At 40.7% G+C, this 25112-nt stretch overlaps 1 protein-coding gene across 7 annotated transcripts in view; it reads left to right on the top strand.

Moving 5' to 3' along the window:
- The window catches only part of LOC136880984 (uncharacterized), a 316000-nt gene that overhangs the window by 93613 nt on the left and 197275 nt on the right, over window positions 1-25112 (top strand). For 4 of the 7 annotated variants that reach the window (XM_067153558.2, XM_067153566.2, XM_067153578.2 and 1 more), the window contains one exon: window positions 15852-15942. The exons of the other annotated variants lie outside the window; for them this stretch is intronic. The gene's annotated coding sequence lies outside the window, so the exon portion shown is untranslated. The remainder of the gene's footprint in view (window positions 1-15851; window positions 15943-25112) is intronic. 7 annotated transcript variants of the gene reach the window in all.

Here is a 25112-nt window from a genome sequence, read left to right as displayed (position 1 = left end):
ACCATTAAGGGTGGTAAGGAATGGTAAAGACCCACCTTATTATAATAGAGAAATAAAGAGACTAAGAAGGAGGTGCAGACTGGAAAGAAATAGAGTTAGAAATGGCTGTGGAAGTAAGGAGAAATTGAAGGAACTTACTAGAAAATTGAATCTAGCAAAGAAGGCAGCTAAGGATAACATGATGGCAAGCATAATTGGCAGTCATACGAATTTTAGTGAAAAATGGAAGGGTATGTATAGGTATTTTAAGGCAGAGACAGGTTCCAAGAAGGACATTCCAGGAATAATTAATGAACAAGGGGAGTGTGTATGTGATGATCTTCAAAAGGCAGAAGTATTCAGTCAGCAGTATGTAAAGATTGTTGGTTACAAGGATGATGTCGAGATAGAGGAGGAGACTAAGGCCAAAGAAGTAATAAAATTTACGTATGATAACAATGACATTTACAATAAGATACAAAAGTTGAAAACTAGAAAAGCGGCTGGAATTGATCAGATTTCTGGGGATATACTAAAGACAATGGGTTGGGATATAGTACCATATCTGAAGTACTTATTTGATTATTGTTTGGTAGGAGGAGCTATACCAGATGAATGGAGAGTTGCTATTGTAGCCCCGGTGTATAAATGAAAGGGTGATAGACATAAAGCTGAAAATTACAGGCCAGTAAGTTTGACATGCATTGTATGTAAGCTTTGGGAAGGCATTCTTTCTGATTATATTAGACATGTTTGTGAAATTAATAACTGGTTCGATAGAAGGCAATTCGGTTTTAGGAAGGGTTATTCCACTGAAGCTCAACTTGTAGGATTCCAGCAAGATATAGCAGATATCTTGGATTCTGGAGGTCAAATGGACTGTATCGCGATTGACCTGTCTAAAGCATTTGATAGGGTGGATCATGGGAGACTACTGGCAAAAATGAGTGCAATTGGACTAGACAAAAGAGTGACTGAATGGATTGCTATATTTCTAGAAAATAGATCTCAGAGAATTAGAGTAGGTGAAGCTTTGTCTGACCCTGTAATAGTTGAGAGGGGAGTTCCTCAGGGCAGTGTTATCGGACCTTTATGTTTTCTTATATATATAAATGATATGAGTAAAGGAGTGGAATCGGAGGTAAGGCTTTTTGCGGATAATGTTATTCTCTATAGAGCGATAAATAAGTTACAAGATTATGAGCAACTGCAACGTGACCTCGAAAATGTTGTGAGATGGACAGCAGGCAATGGTATGTTGATAAACGGGGTTAAAAGTCAGGTTGTGAGTTTCACAAATAGGAAAAGTCCTCTCAGTTTTAATTACTGCGTTGATGGGGTGAAAGTTCCTTTTGGGGATCATTGTAAGTATCTAGGTGTTAATATAAGGAAAGATCTTCATTGGGGTAATCACATAAATGAGATTGTAAATAAAGGGTACAGATCTCTGCACATGGTTATGAGGGTGTTTAGGGGTTGTAGTAAGGATGTAAAGGAGAGTGCATATAAGTCTCTGGTAAGACCCCAACTAGAGTATGGTTCTAGTGTATGGGACCCTCACCAGGATTACCTGATTCAAGAACTGAAAAAAATCCAAAGAAAAGCAGCTCGATTTGTTCTGGGTGATTTCCGACAAAAGAGTAGCGTTACAAAAATGTTGCAAAATTTGGGTTGGGAAGAATTGAGAGAAAGAAGAAGAGCTGCTCGACTAAGTGGTATGTTCCGAGCTGTCAGCGGAGAGATGGCGTGGAATGACATTAGTAGACGAATAAGTTTGAATGGCGTTTATAAAAGTAGGAAAGATCACAATATGAAGATAAAGTTGGAATTCAAGAGGACAAACTGGGGCAAATATTCATTTATAGGAAGGGGAGTTAGGGATTGGAATAACTTACCAAGGGAGATGTTCAATAAATTTCCAATTTCTTTGAAATCATTTAGGAAAAGGCTAGGAAAGCAACAGATAGGGAATCTGCCACCTGGGCGACTGCCCTACATGCAGATCAGTATTGATTGATTGATTGATTGATTGAACATTTGCTTCGTCGTTTGCTTAAAAGTTTTCTCCGGTATTCAGTTCGTGCTCGACTACAGTTCATTCGAGTGTCCAGGAGGGGCCTGGTGTTTTAATTAGGGATCTGCTTTTCTGATGATGATGATGATGATGATTATTAGTATCATTATATGTGAGGTAAGAGGATGGAAAGAGAACTAATATTTCATTTCGAAATGGGGGATTTCCTGCTAAATTCTATCTTGCAGTCTTACCTTAGTACGGATACTAAATGTGGACTTTCATTTATCAAAATTCCAATTTGAATTAAACAAGCTGGCAGCGCACCTAGCAAGAAAAACGTGTTGTGGCAGTGTTCTCTGTTCTTCAAATTCTATGTTGCAGACTCCATTGACAAGCCAAAAGGTGTAATTTTCTCTTTTATAAATCCGTAAGTAATGAAAAGGTGTAAAATATCCTTTTTTAAACTGTGTGAAGTTTGCCATGCGGTGTTTGAACTTAACGTTGTTTTGAATTAATTGCCGTTCATAGTGTATCTTAGGCTTTCACGTGTATTAACATAAACGAGAAATGCCCCAGTAGAAAGGACAATTATTATTGGCATGAACGGATAAAAGTTTATTATGAAGGAACTGACTTAAAGTACTGCAAGTTATTTGTTGAACTAAATGATTTATCCATATTTTTTGGACAGTATAGTCCTAATAATTTCATCTGCGTTTTCCTAGCATTTTGAGAGAGCACGATATAGGAACCCAATTCCCTTCCTTTGACTAATATAGATTCCTTATTCCAGAAAAATAAAGGAAATTAACAGCTAGTTTATTATTGTTGAAATCTAATAATATATGGTATTTTGGCGTAACTATTTTTTTGCTTTACGTCGCGCCGACACAGATAGGTCTTATGGCGACGATGGGATAGGGAAGGCCTAGGAGTGGGAAGGAAGCGGCCTTGGCCTTAATATAGGTACAGCCCCAGCATTTGCCTGGTGTGAGAATGGACCACGGAAAACCATCTTCAGGGTTGCCGACAGTGGGATTCGAACCCACTATCTCTCTGATGCAAACTCACAGCTGCGTGACTCTAACCGCACGGCCAACTCGCCCGGTCATTCTAACACCAGCTTCGTCCGTCTGTCGTCTTCCCTTCGAGAAAATGTCCAGCCCATTGCCATTTTAAGGTGGCTATTCTTTCAAGAATGTCATTAACTTTAGTGACTGATCTGATGTCATCTGCTCTCTTCTTAACTTTCCTTGTAAAACCCAGCATTGACCTTTCCATGCCTCTCTGCGCTGTCCTAAGTTTCCCTTTCGTAAATTCGTTCAGTGTCCAGGTCTCTCAGCCATAAGTCAGCACAGGTAGAATGCACTGATGATAAACTACTTTCTTCAAATTTACTGGTGTATTATTTTGATCTGAAGACAGTTGAGTTTCTTCCATACTCCTGCCATCCTAGGCTAATGCGTCGAAAAATGTGTGGTCTTATATCACCTTTCATATTCATCAACTGACCCAGATAGATATATTCTTTATATTTACTGTCATCTGATTAGATTATTCCGACGTTTGTCATAAATTTCCAGTTTTTCAGTTATTGAATCTAATGTGTAAATTGGGCTTAACCTAATAGGCCTATGACGTTGTTGTGACTTAATATTAGTATATAATTATTATATTGTAATAATTAATCTGAGATTCGATTCAAAACTCAAAAGAAAATTAATTTCGTTATTGTCAATCATGTTTTGAGAAAAATACATAAATTATTAAAGTATTTTACACCGAGATCGATAGCTGCAATTGGTTAAGTCCGGCCAGTATTCGGGAGATAGTAGGTGCGAACCCTACTGTTGGCAGCCTTGAAAATGGTTTTCCGTGGTTTCCCGTTTTCACACCAGGAAAATGCTGGGGCTGTACCTTAAGACCACGGCCGCTTCCTTCTCACTCCTAGCCCTTCCCTGTCCCATCGTCGCCGTAAGACCTATCTGTGTCGGTGCGACGTAAAGCAATTAGCAAAAAAAAAAAGTACTGTATTTTACCCCTTTTTCCTCTATTAACTATACCGGGCGAGGTTAGGAACGCGTATCTGTGAGCTTGCATCCGAGTGTTAGTGGGCTCGAACCCCACTGTCGGCACCCCTGAAGATGGTTTTCTGTGGTTTCCCATTTTAACACCAGGCAAATGCTGGGGATGTGCCTTAATTAAGGCCACGGCTGCTTGCTTCCCATTCCTAAGCCTTTCCTAACCCATCGTCACCGTAAGACCTACCTGTATCGGTGTGACGTAAAACAAATTCTAAACAAAAAACTATTAACTATTCTTTATTCGCCTGTAAAATTACTCTGTTTATTCCTGAACTTATTTCCTTTTGCGGTCCACGGAAAGCTGTAAAATAATGGTTCAGTCGTTTCCTGTGCATTCACCTATTATTTGCTCTGGAGTACCATAGCTTAGAGTGCAATTTTTTGAAGATGAATCTCGGGGATAAAGGAATACACCTTCATCGTTTCCATTATTCGGATAGTTCCATATTGGTTGTAAATGCATTTGTGTTAATGAGAATACTATCTTGTTGCAAAATATACCTATCACTAATAAGTTGAGGTCCGCCTCTGTGATGTAGTGGTTAGCGTGATTAGCTGCCACATCCGGAGGCCCGGGTTCGATTCCCGGCTCTGCCACGAAATTTGAAAAGTGGTACGAGGGCTGGAACGGGGTCCACTCAGCCTCGGGAGGACAACTGAGTAGAGGTGGGTTCGATTCCCACCTCAGCCATCCTGGAAGTGGTTTTCCGTGGTTTCTCACTTCTCCTCCAGGCGAATGCCGGGATGGTACCTAACTTAAGGCCACGGCCGCTTCCTTCCCTCTTCCTTGCCTATCCCTTCCAATCTTCCCATCCCTCCACAAGGCCCCTGTTCACCATAGCAGGTGAGGCCGCCTGGGCGAGGTACTGGTCATACTCCCCAGTTGTATCCCCCGACCTAGAGTCTAAAGCTCCAGGACACTGCCCTTGAGGCGGTAGAGGTGGGATCCCTCGCTGTGTCCGAGGGAAAAACCGAACCTGGTGGATAAACAGATGATGATGATGATGATGATGATGACTACTAAGTTGAGGATATAAATACCGAGTGCTGGGTTCGTGGTAGAGAAGAATAACTTATCCACCTTATGTTCATGCAGCTTTTCAGTCATCTTTGACACCATGCTAATAATTACCCAGGTTACCGTACCAAAGTGATTGAGTAAAACACCCGCGCCACATACTGATGAGTATTAATACCGTGTCACAAGGGTACATTGTATCTACAGCATATCGATGTTGCAGATCGTTTTTCGGTTTTAAGAATTGTTTGGGTAGCAAGTGTGAAGTGTTCCTCTGTTTATTGCCGAAATCGTCATAGTGTTTTGATGATGTTAGGATAGGAAAAGATTAGTACTGGGAAGGAAGAAGCCGTAGCGAGAAAATAAGAAACAACGAAAAACCATCATCAGGGCTACCTGCAATGGGGCTCGAACCCACCAACTCCTGACTGCAGGCTCACAGCTACGGGAACCAAACCGCACTTACCACAACCTGCTCGGTAAAGGTAGATAAGAAAGGGACTATTATAACATTTTAATTTCAATCAAGAAATGGCAGGAAATACCAAAGTCTTGTTACACAGTATTAACGGCCTGATATCGCTCACCTATTTTGTAGGCTTTCAAGAGTACCTGTTCCTTTATCATCTGATAACGTTCCCATGAGAGCATCGACACAGAGATTTCGTGAAACTTAAGGCATACTTGCCCAGCGATCACATTGAGTAGTTTGCAGTGGCTAGCACATATCACTCAAAATCAGGAGTGCAATATTTCTAGCTATTTCTGGGATTGCTTTAAGTATAGTTACAGACTGTCGTAGTTTAGATAGTTGCAAAGCAATAAAATAACCAATAATTGTTATCAGAACCTTTAGTCCAGCTGATGATGATTGTTTTTTTTTAGTATGAATCGGTGAGTCGTGAAAGGAACTAACTACGCATTGAGTACTTTCTGGTAAATCGATAAAAACTGTTGGAGTATTACAGTTTTATAAATTTCATTTATTTTATTTTTCCAAGTAGTACAGAAAGGACTACTGAGTATAAAAAATATAAGTAACATTTGCCATTGTGTATTTTAATAGGTATAATGTGTGTTATTGTACTTGGTGCCTTTTAACTCTGAATGAGATTATATGACAAAAATTGGCGTGTTATATTATGTTATTGTTATTTTTTTAACTTATAACATAAATTTCAACTTATTAAACACAACTGTACACACATTATTCATCATCATCATCATCATCATCATCAATGTTACAGGCATTTGTGGAAGGCCATTGCAGAAGTCTTTCATAAAATGTCTGTATGTCATCGTCGGGTGGAATGTATTGAGTCAGTTTCCTAAGATCAACAATCTTGTTGTTATTAATAGGAACGTTCCTATTTCTATAGTACTGTTGAAGGCTGCCGAACAGAGTTCCTGGCTCAGGACGTGCACCTGGTTGCTTTAGCTGGAATGTATGGTGCACACAGCTGTTTATGAATGGGTAAGCTCGTATAGTCCCAATGTATTTTCTTCAGTATTCAAACTGCTTAAAATATGTTGGTGTAAAGGACTGCTTTTGGTTTCTTGGTACAGCACGGGAATAGGATTCATTGAAAAGACATTGTTTTTTTGTACAAGGATGGCCACCATTGATTGAAGTAAAGGATTTCATTTCCTTGCACCATAACTACTGCGTTGATCTGTTTGTTTATATTAGCTGTTATGGCCACATACTCTTTAGGGATGTAAACTCAAGTCATGTTTCTTTATAGCACGTTTCATCATGCCGAATGTTCTATCACAATCAAGGAAATAATGCCCTCTGACAGGAAAACGATGAACAATATCTTCAAACCTTCCAGATTCTGTCAGTCGTAAACAGAAACGAATGACGGTATGATTTCTGTTTTGTCCAGGGCATGCATCAGAGAATAGATGTAACGTTTTGGCACTGGCAGGAACATAGTTTTCAATATAATGGTACAAGAACGTACACACTTCATTAACACCTTTCTTCGCATTTCCTTCGGTGTACAAATGAATAACAGAACTGTTGTTCTTCAGATTTGTTACACAAAAAACGAACACAGATAACTGTCTCAAGTAAAACACTTCTTGCACTGGGATGCATGGGACAGCCAAGTTCTGCATATAGTCGAAGACTAGTCCACACACAGAGTGATCCCTGGCAGCTAGTTCTCTACACTTCTGTAGCTCCTTGTAAAACTTCTGGCTTATTCGTCTGTGAATGTCCAGTTCACCCTGTGCCACACGTTTAACTGATTCAGACAGATGAGGTGATTTCATTTTAGTTTGTAGCCCTTTACACGTGCTGCATACATCAATTTGTGCTCTCCCAAACTTCAAATTAAAATTGGCATTGATGTACGATAAATAAAAGTTATATTTAACTGTCGTTCCAGGATGAGATATTTTGAAGTGGTTGTACATGGTCTTCACATTTAATTCAGAGTGCAGATATTTGACTTATTTTCCTCACTTATGTGAGCATAAATATCATTGAAGATATCTCCTGGAATTGCATGGGTCTTCTTGTTGTAACCCCTGCCATCTTCTAGTCCGGAGCCTGAGATTAAAAGATATACAGTGAAGGTTTATAAAAGCTTTTCTGCAAATTTCTATGCGGTTTGAGTTATGCAGTACATAGAACTTAAAGCTTGCTCTTCTTTGTTTTGTTTGAATGTTCTGCATGATCGGAACGGCGTTTAATGTCAAAAGCTTCCATGAGCCCTTGTAGATGAAGGTCTTGTTCACTTTTGTTGTTGAAATCATGAAATTTCGAGAGAATGACAATTTGATCATTTTGTGTGAACTTCAGATAACACTGCCGGAGTTTGCACTCACATATTGGAATAATGATTTTTTTGTCATCAATTAGTTTACCTGAACAACTAGTGTAGGCTTGCCCTTTCGCTATCTTTTCTTTCCTAATATTACACTTCCGCTTTTCAGGTCTTCTCTTCCGCTTCTTACATCTATCTAGAATATGTAGCTCATCTTGTGCTTCTTCAAACTCCATAGTTTTGTTAAATAATTCCAGAAAACCTTGAAAAATACTATTTTACACACAATAAACTCTGCTACATACAAACTGCGCAGATAGACATCGTATTTACTTTGTCACGCAACCTTCAGTACTGCACAATGGAGCCACTATCACATCAGCTGGCGCAACGTTTGGAATTGAACAGAACTAAATGCAGCAGTTAGTTCCTTTCTTCACCACCTCTAAAGAAGAGGTTATGCATTACATCCACACACAGCTACCGCAGCTAGTTCCTTTCATCACCAATCGATGCGCCTACCTCGAAAATATACTATCCAAAGTATAACTCATTTTACCCAAAAATGTCAGTCAGTGCCTTTCACGACTCACCGACTCGGTAGCTTTACGTCGCACCGACACAGATAGGTCTTATGGCGACGATGGGATAGGAAAGGCCTAGGAGTTGGAAGGAAGCGGCCGTGGCCTTAATTAAGGAACAGTTCCAGCATTTGCCTGGTGTGAAAATGGGAAACCACGGAAAACTATCTTTATGGCTGCCGACAGTTGGATTCGAACCCATTATCTTCCGGATGCAAGCTCACAGCCACGTGCCCCTGACCGCACGGCTAACTCACCCGGTATGATCGCTTTAAGAGGAAGTATAACTTGGTAACCATCCTCTGACACTTCGAAGACTGAAGGTGTCCGGAAAAGAAACGGAAGAGCTACGAAGGGCGTGAAAATGAGACTCCTTAGGCTCTGCAAATCTAATACCATCAGGATAGGAAAAGAACAAGAGTTGACCAGGGGAAGTCGATTAGGATAGATGAGAGCGAGGAGCTTGACAAACAAGTGGAGGCATTGTCAGACTCGGCTAAGGACCCATGATCGTCAGCAGCGGTTCCAAGATGAAATCCTCCACGGTCGCATTTTACGACAGGTCGGGATGTATTCTATTGCCACCGCGCACATGGTGAATCTTTTAGCTAACCTTACACATGCATTTCATTAAAAGGACATCAGTGTGCACATTCTAAACCACATCAGAAAGATATTAAGACATAAAATTATGCATTTTATCATTACATATACGACTTTTCTAATTTCCGTAGATCGGGTTCAAAAATCCATAGATTTTGGAAAACATTTCGCGAAAAATTTAAAAATGTAGTTAATTATTGGGTTGTACAAATTGAATTTTGTATTTAAGAATGAAAGCAACGAGAAGACATTGATATGCATATTGCTTTCTCAGTATCTAACCAGAAGATTTAAATTTTAAACTCAATCTACAATATCATTCAGCAATACAGTTTGGCTCTGCGTCAGTCCAACCAGTGACATTCAGGTGCACTCTTTGATGATTTCTCATTTAAATTTGCAACTTTAAAGAACATTAAATACAGCTGTGGTTGACTACAATAGTATGAAAGTAGACAACATTATGTAGTAGAGTCCTTTGAAATAGTATTTCATTAACACTTAAAACAGTATTATTCATTACTCACTTCAAAATTGAAATTATGTCCCATCTTTAAAAAATGTCCCCAGATCAAGTTGTAAAATCAGTGTATCCGTAGATGCTAACAAAATTCCGTTGATCGATTAATAAACGTAACGTTGGTAACGTTGTCTGTATGAGTGAAACCGCTTTAGCTGGTGTAAAATATGGCGTGACTGCGTTGTTTGCATTCAATGACGATGCATACAAACCACGTCGTTTCTGCTGAAGCCGAAATAAATTTGGTACATGGGAATACTTTAGTTTCCTTCTTTAATCATCGGCTTTCGCAATCAACAAGAACAGGATTAGTGATATGCTAAATACTGCTTACCAGGTTTCGGATAAGGATGCACTTAAATTTGCCAAAATATGCATGCAAATTTGCACCAAAGATTTGGAAATATGTATTCAAAAGAAATATAAATCTGATGTCAATTCGCAGTTTTTATCATAAAAATTATTGCTAGGCTTTAAACATCGCCAGAATAACAAAAACTGCATACCGTACCACAATAAAATGCCCAATTTTCTCAGTGAAATTCACAAGTCTTGATAAAACTTAATCACAGCATGATGCAACAGGTGCTCAAATACGAACTTGCGCCAATTGTCACTGAAAATGGGTTTGTACTCTGTAAACACACTCTTCAAATCACATGCCACAATTGGAGTATACTCCAACTTAACTGAATAAGAGACTTTTAGTAGCGATGTATCGTTTTTCTCTTTAAATTGGAGAACGCCAGATATGTTTGTTTGCGGAGGCCGGAGTATTCTAACAGTACACTCCGAATTCTTTTCCCAGGAAAAGGACATTTGTTAGATTAATAAGGGATCGTTTTTCTTCAACAATTCCAGTACTAATGTGAAGGGACAGCCCTTCTTCTTGCAGTTTCATAATGGCTGAAGGTATGCATATCAAATTGGAACGAATGAATATAAGTTGCTCACGAACACCATATTTGCTCAAGACTTCTTATGAATCTTTAATAGAAACAGCTTCTCGAGAATCGAGGTCTTCAACTGCCCTTTTTTGTACATCATAATAATAATAATTGATTTCAAAAAAGCCTATGATTCAGTAGATCACAAATCACTCTTTCAAATATTAAAAGAACAAGGTTTAGACATGAAAACACCTTCAATTATAAAACAGAAACTGACAGACACAAAGTCCAAGGTTAAATACATGGGGAAAACCTCAGATCCCTTTGAAATCAAAACGGGAGTAAGACAAGTGGACACTCTCCATTACTCTTCAATGCTAATACTTCTTTTGAAAAAGAGATACAAGAATGGCGCAAACACAAACTGATCCTCAAAATTCACCAACCGATCACTTTAGGCAGAGAAAAACCAGTGATAGATTGCGTAGCATTTGCGGACGACCTGGCAATACCAACCCGAGACATTTCAACAGCCCAAAATCAGCTTGAACACCTGAAAGAAATTGCGGGAAAATTCGGCCTTCGGATATCTTTTGAAAAAGACAGAATACATGACGTGCAACAAACATGCATCAAAATTCATGGAAACAAAATATGGAAAATTTAAACAAGTATCATGGTGAAACAATTCAGGAAAGTGGACTCGAAACAAAAACAATGAAATTAGATTCCAAAAGATGGAAACAGCACATCGACTAACCCAAAATATCTATAGTAAAAAATGTATCTCCAAGCATAAAAGACTGAGACATTACAATACACTCATTAAGCCAGAATGCCTGCATGGATCAGAGACGCTAATTTTGAACAGGAAAGCAGACATTGAAAACAATGGGAAAAGGAACGCAAAATCATAAGGAAAATTCTAGACCCGAAACTCGTCAACGGACGATACCAACTTACAGGCGGACAGAAAATCAAAAAATACACAAATATTCAGTGACATTAGAAAACTCAGGCTAGGATTCTATGTTCATATTAAAAGAATGCAACCAGACAGACTTATCAAACAAATAGTCGAATTCTATGAAAATAGGGGTAAAGCTAAAACACACAGTGAAATGGATTGGCGAAATTAAAACCGATCAGAAACACCAGCAGATGTCCAAAACAGGGTGATCTTCAGATCCAAAATTCACAAATGGCAAGTTGACCAAGAGGAAATACCAAAGAAGAAGACTGGAACGACGTGGTTGGCTAGGGAAAGGAAGCCCAAAATAAAAGAATGAAAGAGTATGGGCGCAGAGGAGGGTAAATGAACGCCTGTAAGTACTTTGTGTAGTCTTAATGGGCTTATTCGCATATGTAATAATAATAATAATAATGATAATAATAATAATAATAATAATAATAATCTTAGAGCCACGTTCTCCATCTTGTATGAACTGGTGAAGGCGGGTCCGGCACATTGCCAATTGTATCCAAAACATCTTCTTGCGACATGGAGCTTTCAGGAATACTCTTTTCAATGTAGAGAGATCAAAACGTTTATTTCAGGAAAGGAAGCCGTGGCTGCTTCAGTGATTTGAAGTTTCATGAACTACACATGTGACTTGTGTCATCTTCGGATATAATATTACAAGACCTCCCACGGCTTTACACATGTAAGGTGCAGTATCAACTCAGGCCACGAGAATATGATCGTAAGAATGCTTAATGGCCGCAAAAGTTAGTACAGTATATCATTTTAAAAAATGCATCGGCTGTTGACTGATGTTTTGATGGTTTTCGGAGACGCCGAGGTGCCGGAAGTTGTCCCGCAGGAGTCTTTTTGCGTGTCATTAAATCTACAGACACGAGGCTGGCGTATTTAAGCATCTTCAAAGACCACCGAACTGAGTCGGGATCGAACCTACCAATTTGGGGTCGAAAGGCCAGAGCTTCAACCGTCTGAGCCACTCAGCCCGACGACTATTAAGGGATTCGCCTTATTGTTTGACAACACATCCGTAGTTAGTAGATATGATTCGTCTCTCTCTTCTTACTCTCCTAAAATTCCAAACACGAAGTTAATTACAGATCACTGATCCTCGTCCGTGGCTTCATAAAAAAATCCAAATGTATTTTCCATCAGCCTTTTCCGTTAATTTAGCTAACGTCACTTTATAAAGCTCAGGAACATAGTTCTTAATTATTGATTCACTTGGGACTTCTGTTTTGTATACTTCTCCAGAAATTGAACCAAGTTATTATTATTTAGATGAGCAAATTGTATATTTGCCGAGATAAAGGCTTTACACATTGAATTTACTTCATATTGGTCGAGGTTTAACTAAAGCTATGGTTACAAGAGGCTGGTGATTTTGTTTCCAGTTTATTGTGTTTCGTCGTTTCTTGAACGCACTCTTACTCACTGAAGAGCGAAGGCTCCGCATTGTGTACTTGCGGCGGACATCCTTACGGAGTGCGTGGACCTGGCTGATCTGCGCCGTAGTCTGAAACTTCCATACATAAGTCAGCTGCTGCACAGTTGATAAGACTATGAATTACGGTTATCGCAACAGGTACACAGATAAGGCCACAGAAACACATCTGAGATACTTTTGTATAAACGTTGACACTCTTTCTGCCTCTATCTTGGGTAAGTCCTCATAAAAGGAACACAAATGAATGTCATTTTATATAGAGCAACCAATCTGCCAGTTGTTGTTGTTTCATGGTCTCCGTTTTAAGGAATTCTATAAGCTGGCTCATTCTCAGTTGTGTGTTTTAATACAGGAATGCCCTGTCATTTCTTGATGGATGCAGTACTTTTGCATTCATCTCTTGGCACAGGCCAGAGTAAAGTGTAGCTTCCGCCACAGTTACAGTCTCATCCATGGCTGTGACAGTATGGAAGCTGCTGGGGTATGGGTGGTGCTGAGTAATGACATTCGAAGCACATCCAGTGCGTCTGAGTGTTATGAAAGGTGTTGCTCATAGGGTTAGTCGTGTTACAATAGCACCGTCCGGCCCAGTGAAGAAAGCAATGGCAAACTACCTCACTCCTCATCTTGCCTAGTACGCCTCATTTTGGTGCTGCCATTGGTTTTTGTTGTTTTCCTATAGCTGCATAGCCTTTGGTGGTGCTATTTGAGAATCGAACCAGCCTCTGGGCTGATGATCTAACAGACGTACGAAGTATGCTTCTTTATGTTTGTAAAATTTTGATCACTTGAGAAGATGCAGAGTGAGGGTAATTGCATCCCTGAGGTTTAAATGCCAATCTCAATGGTGCAATCGAATAGTCATTCATATGTTCCCAAGGCAGCAAGGATAGGATAGTAGGCCTACTCACGGGCGATTTCAGTGCGACAGTTGGAAATAGAACTGAGGGATACGAAATTATGATTGGTAAATGTGGGGAAGATATAGAGAGATAGATTTAATAAAGAGAAAAGCTTGTTGATTTTTTCAGCAGCTTATGAACAAGAGCCGAGATAGGAGACATATATTTAAAAAAACCGGAAAGAGAGCGGAATCCTTTTAGAGTCGCTGCGCAAGCATGGATGGTAACACACACATTGTATTGATGCGTGTTATCCAAAGTTGCGAGAATTTTTCACAACGTTCCGAGTACCATCTCCCTCATCCTGCTGCATGCTGTGCTCGAACGCAAAGGGGGTTTGCTGGAGTCCAATAATGGATACTGTGAGTGCTGACGCTGGAATAATTTGAAAAGTAACATTCACCGCTCCACAGGATATTCCTGGTAAAATGTGTATCTTTCCGTAATCCAGCGGCCATTCTTCGGTAAAATGTCACCCTGCGAGATTTCCTGATGTTCGTGCGTCTTACACGGATGCTTATTGTCTTTCCTTCAGCATCCTATTTTATTGATGTTCGAAGCACCCCTTCCTTTTTTCCTAAGTAACATTAAAGATGTGCATATTGTAACACTGATTGCATATTATTATTATTATTATTATTATTATTATTATTATTATTGTTATTATTAGATTAGCTATTGCAGGCCTTACCTGTCTCCGGCAGGTTGGCCATGTAGGTGGTTTAGGTAAAATCACGTCAGTATTCTTGTCGGAATATTATTCCAAGTCGAATATTGGGGTTAAAAAGCAATGCTATCGTTTGAAATGCTGGGTCAAATGAAATGCAGCACAGATTCTCTCTTATCACGAAAGGTACCACGGTTGCAATGTACCAGTGCCAAGTTTCAGAGCTGGAATTATCTGGCCACAGACACCGGCGAAGACTACTGTATTGTGCTCCGTTAAATGTGTAAACTCCCTATTCCTGTCAGCAACTCCATAAACCAAACCAAACCCCACCCCATGGCACTACAACCCTTGAAGGGCCTTGGCCAACCAAGCGACCGCTGCTCAGCCCGAAGGCCTGCAAATTACGAGGTGTCGTATGGTCAGTACAACGAATCCGCTCGGCCGTTATTCTTGGCTTTCTAGACCGGGGCCGCTATCTCACCGTCAGATAGCTCCTCAATTCTAATCAGGTAGGCTGAGTGGACCTCGAACCAGCCCTCAGGTGCAGGTAAAAATCCCTGACATGGCCGGGAATCGAACCTGGGGCCTCCGGGTAAGAGGCAGGCACGCTACCCCTACACCACGGGGCCGGCACTCAGCAACTTCATAGCAAGGATGAAATAGCTCGAACACCATGACGGTTCAGCGTGTGAAGTAAAAATTTGTAAAACATATTTATGATCCAGAGGAATAGCAAGCTACGAGTAAAAAAGAAACGTATCTAACTCCACAACTCCCTCTCCGTCCTGTCGATATTCAGATACGCTATTCCAGTCGGTTTGTAGAGACGCCGAGATGCCAGAATTTTGTCTCACAGGAGTATTTCACGTACCACGAGACTGACGTATTTGAGTACCTTCAAATACCACAGGACTAAGCCAGGATTGAATCTGCCAACTTGAGCTCAACGCTCTACCGTTTGAGCTATGCAGCTCGGCAGCGCTCATTTTTAGACCTTCCCAAATTACTACTTCGCTCAGCGTGAATAAAATGATTTATAGCCTAGATCGTAGTAACTTCTTCCTGGACCTTAAATACAGATTTTCATTAAACTTTGTTCAGTCGTTTCCTCGTCATGCACAGACAGACAGACAGACAGACAGACAGACAGACAGACAGACATGACGGAAATATAAAAGACGCACTTGCTTCTTATTCTGAACATGACCGAATATACCTTTCTTTTTTTTTAATTTTGACCAAAATACAGACAAATATTTTATACAGATAAGGACGAAGTTCGGGAAACTAATTTGTTCTACTATCGTCAAGTGTATCTTTCCATTTTCTTGTTTAAGTATTATACCATTTGCTGAAAATGCGCTATTTCTCTCTTTTCCATCAGGTAACCTGTGCGTCATTTAACTACGTTCTTAGTGCTTCAATATGGCTGTCATCTTCCTTCACCGAAGATCTACTGCCACATCATTGAACAGGTATGACCTTATTTTGACCCATTTTGATTCCTCTATCTTTGCATGAGTTCTGTTAATTGTGTTATGGAGTTATCCGTGGAAGGCAGAGGTGAAAGAAGGTGCGGGCTGGAATGGGTCTAACTACAAGTCTTAAAGATGAATTTAAAATTTAAATAAAGGTTATATTTCAACAGATAACAACATTTAACAATTTCCACTAGGTGAAATAACAAAGAGAATCAGGTACAATGCAACTTTACAAAAGAAGGCACAAGTTAAGGGGTCTTTACAAATTCTGGGCTACGGGCCCAAATTCGTCAATCCTTGAGCTCTCAGCTCACAACCACAAAATACCATAGGGCAGAACGCCCCTAATTACATGGAGCACTAGCTCCCAGCAATCAAACTGTCATGCCTCCCCGAGGCACCTTTCAAAATACCAGAAAGAGCTGATCCGCTCTCAATCTTTCAAGCCTATTAAGAGGCCATAAACGGACTTTACTACAAACTGCCCTCAAGGCACACTTGTAAATAAACAGGGGTAACTTGTACCCAACCTACAGGGCATTACAACGAAAAATATGTGATAAATTATAAATGGCCCAAAACAAGGTGAAAGGAGGCGAAACTTGCACTCCTACGTGAACGCTTATAAAATACCTAAGTGGCGCTAGGCCAATTACACAGGGGCTAATCCCAAGCTAGGGAGGTGACTCGTATAGGGAAAACTTTAACGCATTAAGAAAGAGAAGAAACGGTTAAGAAAACGTAGTCATCTCAACTTCAAAATGAAGGGGAGCTCGAGAGGGTCAAGCACTCCCTATCTCCGCTTTACAGTTAAAGAGATTTGTAGATTTTACATAGACTGAAAAGGAATTTACATTTTAAAGAGATGGGTTACATATTAAAGGTTTCGAACCTTCCCCGCGAGTTAAACTGCTGAGCTAGCAAGAAAAGATGTTAAATGGCCATTACCTTGTTGAAGATCTGTTGCCTGAAGAAAGAGGCGCTTCCCGCCCCCTGCTACGTATCCACACGCTAAGCTAGATGTTCTTGAAGTGGCCCGGAGACAAGAAAATCAGCAGTTTTCATACCCTCGCGGAAAATTCGAGACCTTTCATGAATGATTAAGACCCTCCCACAAATGTTTATTGGTTAACAGCAAAAGTTACACACAATACGATGAAGAAACACCTCATTGGTGAAAAATTAATTACAGAAATTTAGGATTGGTTAAATTCAAACCAGGCGGAAAGAAAGCTTAATATTGCCAACCCACAAATGAAAGAACAAAATTTAGTAAAGACAAAACTTATGAATACAAAATTTCTCCAAGAAGGTTCATTCCTTCACACCAGAGTGCATTATCATAGTTTTTTAGTAGAGACATCTGTTAGAGAATGTCCACACTTCTTGATCAACAAAAGCAAATCAAAAACACCCAGTAACATCTTCTGGTAAATAGTAGAGTTGATCCAGTTGTTACAGTTCAGAGTTTCTCTTGTAGAGGAGTTTCAATTGGCGCAATATTTGAGCTTGCGTCGTAGAGGTGTACCGCCCGGTACAGACCTCCCACCCCCCAAATGTCCTTCCAAGGGGTGACACAGAAGAATGTTAAAAAAACGATTTTCCAAAACAAAAGTCCAAGTTTGTTGCTGATTAGTTGAAGAAGAACTTAGAAGAGAAAATACAATTTTTCAGTAGTCGGAGGTTTCTTAAGTTGTTTGATATAGATGGGTGGGACTAGTTTGTCCAGCTTTAGAGTTTCTTTGTTGTAGTAGAATTGCGAAACAGAAGCATTAATTCATGGAAGTAATATTTTTCTAAGTCCACCAAAGGTTGATTTGAAGCAAAAATGTATTAGTTGCAGATATAGAGTGTCCATCTAGCTGTTGAAGTACATTAGCTGTCGATTAATTTTGACGGCAAGACCTGCCGCCGCTGCCTGTATCCAGTAGAGGCCGTTCGAACCCCTGAAGTACCCTGAGATACCGCACTCCCGCACTATGAGAGGGGGAGTCCCGCAGCACGCCGCAGATTAGAGCAGAATTATAAGCCTCCAGATGAGTTGGCGGAAGGGGCGCCGCACGCTAGCCTTTGCCGGGAGATTGACTCCAGCGCGCCGTACACCAGTCGACATCACGGGAGTGGAGTGGGCCCGTACCCCACCTCAGTGGAGGTACGGCGCCGAACGGCTGCGGGGACACTGAAACATTAAAATCTCGGCGGCAGAATTGTTGTTGGAACTAATGCTTTAGGGTACTGTCTTGTTGGTGAGGCTGAGGGGCCAGCGGCGTAGAGACTTTTATTATAATTGATTTTTTTAAAGCCACTGGTATGGTTTAGCAGGAGACGGGAGCTTGGTAATGGCCATACAGGAAAGGGCAGCAGAATAACCCACGGGTAAGGTCTTACATCAAATACTGATTACAATAACAATTAAACTATATTGGGGCAGAAGGCCTCTGAAAAAAAAAAAAATAACCTTTACGCCGCTGCAACACATAGATGACAAAGTTAACAATGACCCTACAGGGGTTTAATTTGTGATATATGTACCCTAAAGATCCTCTCAGTGGCTGGATTGCTCACTAACAATGTGACCGGCGTAAGAAAATCTAAAATAATGCACGGCCCATGAAATCTGGGGGCAAGCTTGCCCGCGGGAACAAAGTTCTTGACCATAACTTGGTCTCCTACCTTTAAATTGGTGGGCCTCCGTCCACGATCATATCATTCCCTAACATTTTCATGAGAAATTTTAAGTTTGGCCTTAGCCTTCTTCCAAAGATCTCTAATATTATCTGGATCTATTGTCTCAGGTAGAATATCACTAAGACCAAAGGTTAGAAAGCGGCGTGTTGGGAACTAACTTAAACATCAAAGAAGTTGGAATAAACTTATGGGATTCATGAACCGCCAAATTCAAAGCGAAAGCTAGCCAATGCAGGGACGTGTCCCACCTGGAATGATCATCGTGATGTTAGGCAATAAGAGCCGACCTCAGATTACGATTGATCCGTTCAGCTAGAGATGGTTGAGGATAGTATGCAGAAGTTGTTACATGTAAGATGGATAGATCAAAACAAAATTTACGGAAGAGATTCGAGGTAAAAGCTTTAGCATTGTCGGAAACAATATATTGACACGGACCAAAAGAAGCGAAGATGGATTTAAATACGAAATAGTGGACTGAGCGGTAGCCAGCTTAGTCGGGAATAACCAAGCAAATATTGTAAAACCATCTACACACACAAGGATAAATTTATTGGCGTTTCCCTTAGATTGGGGGAAGGGTCCTACGTAGTCGATATAAAGACGTTCCATGGGGCGCGACGCTTGATGAGAAGACAAGAGCCCTTGCTTCGTGGACGGGGTAGGTTTACTCAGCCAACAAGTTTTACAAGCTTTTACCAATTCACGAATTTCACCGTCCATACCTTTCCAAATGAACATTTCTCGCATCTTTTCTCGAGTTTTGAAGATCCCTAAGTGCCCCCCTACTGGGGTCTCATGATAGTACTCGAAGATCATAGGCACACGAACAGCTGGAACCACTACTTTCATCATTTTATCATGCCCCGCCGGGCAACATAAAACACCATTCCTCAATACATAAGGGACGACATGTTCCCCAGAAGAAAGGGTTTCCATGATAGGGGCCAGCTTCAGATCTTCACGTTGATATTTTTCAATATCCCTAAAGAGCATGGGAGCATCAGTTACAATGGCATTAACCTCAAGAAGTATGGACTCGGGAAATGAAGAACTATCCACCTGTCCAGGGGTCTCTACAGCATTAGAAAACATACGGCTTAGTCCGTCAGCAACCACGTTTTCAGTTCCTCTTATATGCCTAACATCAAATTGGAAGGCAGAAATTCTGATGGCCCAGCGGGCTATGCGACCAGTGCGACGTGGCCTACCTAAGACCCAACTTAAGGCTTGGTTATCTGTCTCCAAGTCGAACTTGACATGTTCCAGATAGAGGCGGAACTTATCTAGAGCAGATAAGGCTGCTAAACCTTCAAGTTCATAAATGGAATACTTGGCTTCTTGAACCGATAAAGTCCTAGACGCATAGGCGATGGGTCGCCTCCTTAGTTCAGTCTCTTGAAGAATGCCTGCAGCCACCGCCGATGACGACGCGTCGGTTTGGACGATGAATTTCTTCGAGAAATCAGGCATGGCAAGAACAGGGGTATTACACAGAGCTAATTTGAGATCTTCAAAAGCGGCTTGTTGAGAAAGTCCCCACTCAAATTTGACGCCTTTCCTACGAAGTAAGTTCAAGGGCGCCGCTCTATTAGCGAAGTTAGGAATACATTTCCTGAAGAAATTCACCATACCAATGAACCTGGCAATACCTTTGATGTCCTTAGGAGGTTTGAAATCACGGATGGCCTGTGCTCTAGAATGATCTACAACGACACCATCGGGCGACACAATATGCCCTAGAAATGACATGGAAGGCTTAGCGAAGGCAATCTTCGACAGCTTCACCGTTAACCCTGCCTTACGAAGGCGACTCAGGACCTCTTTCAGATGATCTAGATGTTCTTCACGACGACCTCATCGAGATAATGATATAAGTACTCAAATGTGATGTCAGAGAAGACCCTATCTAGCAGTCTCGTAAGCACAGCTGCTCCCGTGTGGAGCCCGAAAGGCACGCGGTTGTACTCATACAAGTTTCAATTCTTGGCAAACGCTGTAAGATGTTTAGATTCTTCCGCCAGAGGTATCGATTATACGCCTGATTAAGATCGAAGATGGTGAAGAACTTAGCTTTACGAAACCATGAAAAACAAGAGTGAAGGTCGGGAAGGGGCACAGATTGTAACACCACCTTCCGATTGAGAGCCCTGTAATCAATCACAGGCCTGAAGCCACCTTGGGCTTTCGGAACTAGAAAAATAGGCGAAGAATATGCCGACTTAGAAGGGCGAATAATACCATATTTTAGCATCTGACCTATGATTTCTTTCAAAGCCTTCATTTTAGGAGGAGATAACCTATAAGGTGGAAATCGGACAGGAATCGAATCCGTAACCTCAGTCTTGTATTCAATGAGGTCAGTAACACCAAGAGTATCAGAAAAAACTTCTGGAAACAACTGAACAACTTACGAATACTATCAGCCTGCTCCTCAGGCAGATGTCTAAGGTCTAACAACATCTCATCCTGGGCAGGCGATACAGATGAGCATGATAGAGAATATCATTTTAACAGGGGGATTTTGAAATTACTTGCAAATTTGAAGGTGCACGACTTGCTCTGAATGTCGAGCACTAGACCGGTGTGAGACATGAAATCAGCTCCCAATATAATGGGGCAAGACAAGTGCTTAGCCACAAACAGTTTAACTTTCCAAGTAAATTTATCAATTCGAATGTTGGCATACAGAAAACCTAAAATTTCTAATGGAGAGGAGTTTGCCGAAACGCATTGAACCAAAGACGAACAATAATCAGGAAGTTTACAAACAGATTTTAATTTGGAGTACCACTCGGCTGAAATAATGGAACACACACTGCCAGAATCTAATAAAGCTGTTACAGGTTCATTATTCAATTCAATTTCGAGAAATGGGATCGGTGCGGGAGTATCCGCCGCAATCCTAAGACATTCCTTGGGACCTTCAAATGATAAATTAGAGGACTGAGTTTTCCCTGATATTTCGGCTGGTTTACTTGGGGCTGAGCCTCGAAAAGATGAGTTAGCCGACTCAGCCGAAGCCACTTGTCATATATGATTGTTGGTGGAGGTTGCACCCGAAGTTGAGCAGGAGGGAGTGCTATTCGAATTCCGGCAATTTTTGGCAATATGGGTGAAAGCGCCGCATTTAACCCTCTACTGCATGAGTTATTTTTCATTTCCGTTTGGTGAAGAAAATTTCAAGCTTTAATGTTCAACATACGTTCAGTGTTTTAGATGTACCAGCAATTCCTAACTGGGGCTAATAGCTTAACACTCGTATGTGATGTGGATTGCCATATTGGAATATATATACGAAAATTCACGATTTTACGCTAAGCTTTTAACATTCAAAAACCGATTAACAATAGGCTAACCTTACTGGACAAATCAGAAAGATTTTCGAGGACAGCACTAGCCTCCTTCCCTTGACTGTCATTTAACTTTAGAGACAATAGATCAGTAACCCTATTGTAAAAATGAAACAATCTAGCTTGCACACGTATAAGTTGATTAGATGATGGATCACCCCCTTCAAAAAAACTAACTACAGATGCTAGCTCAGTAGTATTATCAGTGATCGTGGAGAGAGCTTCGTCAATATCTTTCTCTCCCAAAGTGGGGATGGAAATAGGCAAATCAAGGGAATCGTTACGCTTGTTGGTATCGGCCGCAACCGTGCCTCCACATTGAACATTTCTAATCGTTAATTCATAAACCAATTCCTCCTTTCGCAAATAGCCCGGGTGGAGGACATCGCGAGGTCCGGGCATGATGACACAAGATTTAGAAAAATCGAAAAATTCCAGCGACTGAGAAAATTGTAAGAGTTCGAATCGAAAGCAATGTTTAGCCGTCAAAAGGGGCTAAATTGAGACTCATTCAACCACGTTTTGCTACCACTTGTTACGGAGTTATCCGTAGAGGTGAAAGAAGGTGCGGGCTGGAATGGGTCTAACTACAAGTCTTAAAGATGAATTTTAAATTTAAATAAAGGTTATATTTTCAACAGATAACAACATTTAACAATTTCCACTAGGTGAAATAACAAAGAGAATCAGGTACAATGCAACTTTACAAAAGAAGGCACAAGTTAAGGGGTCTTTACAAATTCTGGGCTACGGGCCCAAATTCGTCAATCCTTGAGCTCTCAGCTCACAACCACAAAATACCAAAGGGCAGAACGCCCCTAATTACATGGAGCACTAGCTCCCAGCAATCAAACTGTCATGCCTCCCCGAGGCACCTTTCAAAATACCAGAAAGAGCTGATCCGCTCTCAATCTTTCAAGCCTATTAAGAGGCCATAAACGGACTTTACTACAAACTGCCCTCAAGGCACACTTGTAAATAAACAGGGGTAACTTGTACCCAACCTACAGGGCATTACAACGAAAAATATGTGATAAATTATAAATGGCCCAAAACAAGGTGAAAGGAGGCGAAACTTGCACTCCTACGTGAACGCTTATAAAATACCTAAGTGGCGCTAGGCCAATTACACAGGGGCTAATCCCAAGCTAGGGAGGTGACTCGTATAGGGAAAACTTTAACGCATTAAGAAAGAGAAGAAACGGTTAAGAAAACGTAGTCATCTCAACTTCAAAATGAAGGGGAGCTCAAGAGGGTCAAGCACTCCCTATCTCCGCTTTACAGTTAAAGAGATTTGTAGTTTTTACATAGACTGAAAAGGAATTTACATTTTAAAGAGATGGGTTACATATTAAAGGTTTCGAACCTTCCCCGCGAGTTAAACTGCTGAGCTAGCAAGAAAAGATGTTAAATGGCCATTACCTTGTTGAAGATCTGTTGCCTGAAGAAAGAGGCGCTTCCCGCCCCCTGTTACGTATCCACACGCTAAGCTAGATGTTATTGAAGTGGCCCGGAGACAAGAAAATCAGCAGTTTTCATACCCTCGCGGAAAATTCGAGACCTTTCATGAATGATTAAGACCCGCCCACAAATGTTTATTGGTTAACAGCAAAAGTTACACACAATACGATGAAGAAACACCTCATTGGTGGAAAATTAATTACAGAAATTTAGGATTGGTTAAATTCAAACCAGGCGGAAAGAAAGCTTAATATTGCCAACCCACAAATGAAAGAACAAAATTTAGTAAAGACAAAACTTATGAATACAAAATTTCTCCAAGAAGGTTCATTCCTTCACACCAGAGTGCATTATCATAGTTTTTTAGTAGAGACATCTGTTAGATAATGTCCACACTTCTTGATCAACAAAAGCAAATAAAAAAACACCCAGTGACATCTTCTGGTAAACAGTAGAGTTGATCCAGTTGTTACAGTTCAGAGTTTCTCCTGTAGAGGAGTTTCAATTGCGCAAGATTTGAGCTTGCGTCGTAGAGGTGTACCGACCGGTGCAAATTGTTCTGCAGCTTGATATCCATATCATTAAATGTGGGCCTAGTGCACTGTAAGAAATTGCGTGAAGTGCTGGTCCTAATTATGACAGCTCTGTACCGAAGGGTATCTTAAGTCTGTTTTCGTTATGGCATGAGCGTAGCATTTGGAGAACATAGTTGTTATATCGGTGATAATAGATGTCCGAACAGGCTACCAGGACCAAAGTTCTGCGGGAGACCGATCGATTCTCTAGAGTTTGTAGATTTGCAAACCTTCTCAGTTTAATTTTTTATAGTTGTGTCCTATATGCGAGTTCCATGATATTACAGTAAATTAAAATTCGAGTCTTCTTAAACCCCTGCAGGCATGTGATAAAGGGCAATGACAGGATTTCACCTATGTAAATATGCAGTATGTCTGAGCCTGTACTCTAGTATTGCCAATATGCTCGTGACTTTCTCATACCTACTCGCTCAGCCGAATTAGCGTGCAGACTGGTGTGATTGGTTACAATCTACAATCGGTTTGATTTGTGGTAATCTTATATACAAAATTGGATGTTGGTATATATGACGTTAATAGGCTCACAAACTACTGGACCGATTTCGCTTAAATTTTCGCAGTTTGTTCTTATTACATCTGAGAGGGATTATGAAGTGGTTTGAACGAAATCTGATTGGTAGTTCGGCACTAGGGGGGTGAAAAAAGAAATAGGGGAAGATAAGCAAACCGCAAGACAAGTCTGATCAGCGGGTTGCCTACCCAACAGTTTGTGAAGATTATGATGTGTTTCTTAAAACTTATGTATGCTCTTATCTTCTATATAATTAGAAAGAAATGAAAAGTCCAAGCTCTGTCCGCATGGCACAGGGGGTGAGAAGGTGAGGAGGTGAGAAAATGTCGCAAATTACAGAGATTACGGGTGAATGTGTGTGTGTTCCAGCATAGCTCTTAACCAAATTTGATAGTCATATAACTTACTATCTGGAAAAATTACTGTAGGGGCAAGAAACCTCTAGCCCCCCTAAAGGAATGGAGTGAAACTTAACAATCCGAAAATGACGATATTAGTGACACTTAGTCTTTGGGGTAGCTGAAATGAACTGTGGCACTCTGAATGCCGTTTAAG

The sequence above is a fragment of the Anabrus simplex genome, chromosome 1 (assembly GCF_040414725.1).
Source record: "Anabrus simplex isolate iqAnaSimp1 chromosome 1, ASM4041472v1, whole genome shotgun sequence".
Lineage (NCBI taxonomy): Eukaryota > Metazoa > Arthropoda > Insecta > Orthoptera > Tettigoniidae > Anabrus > Anabrus simplex.
This window is presented reverse-complemented; position numbering and strand designations above follow the sequence as displayed.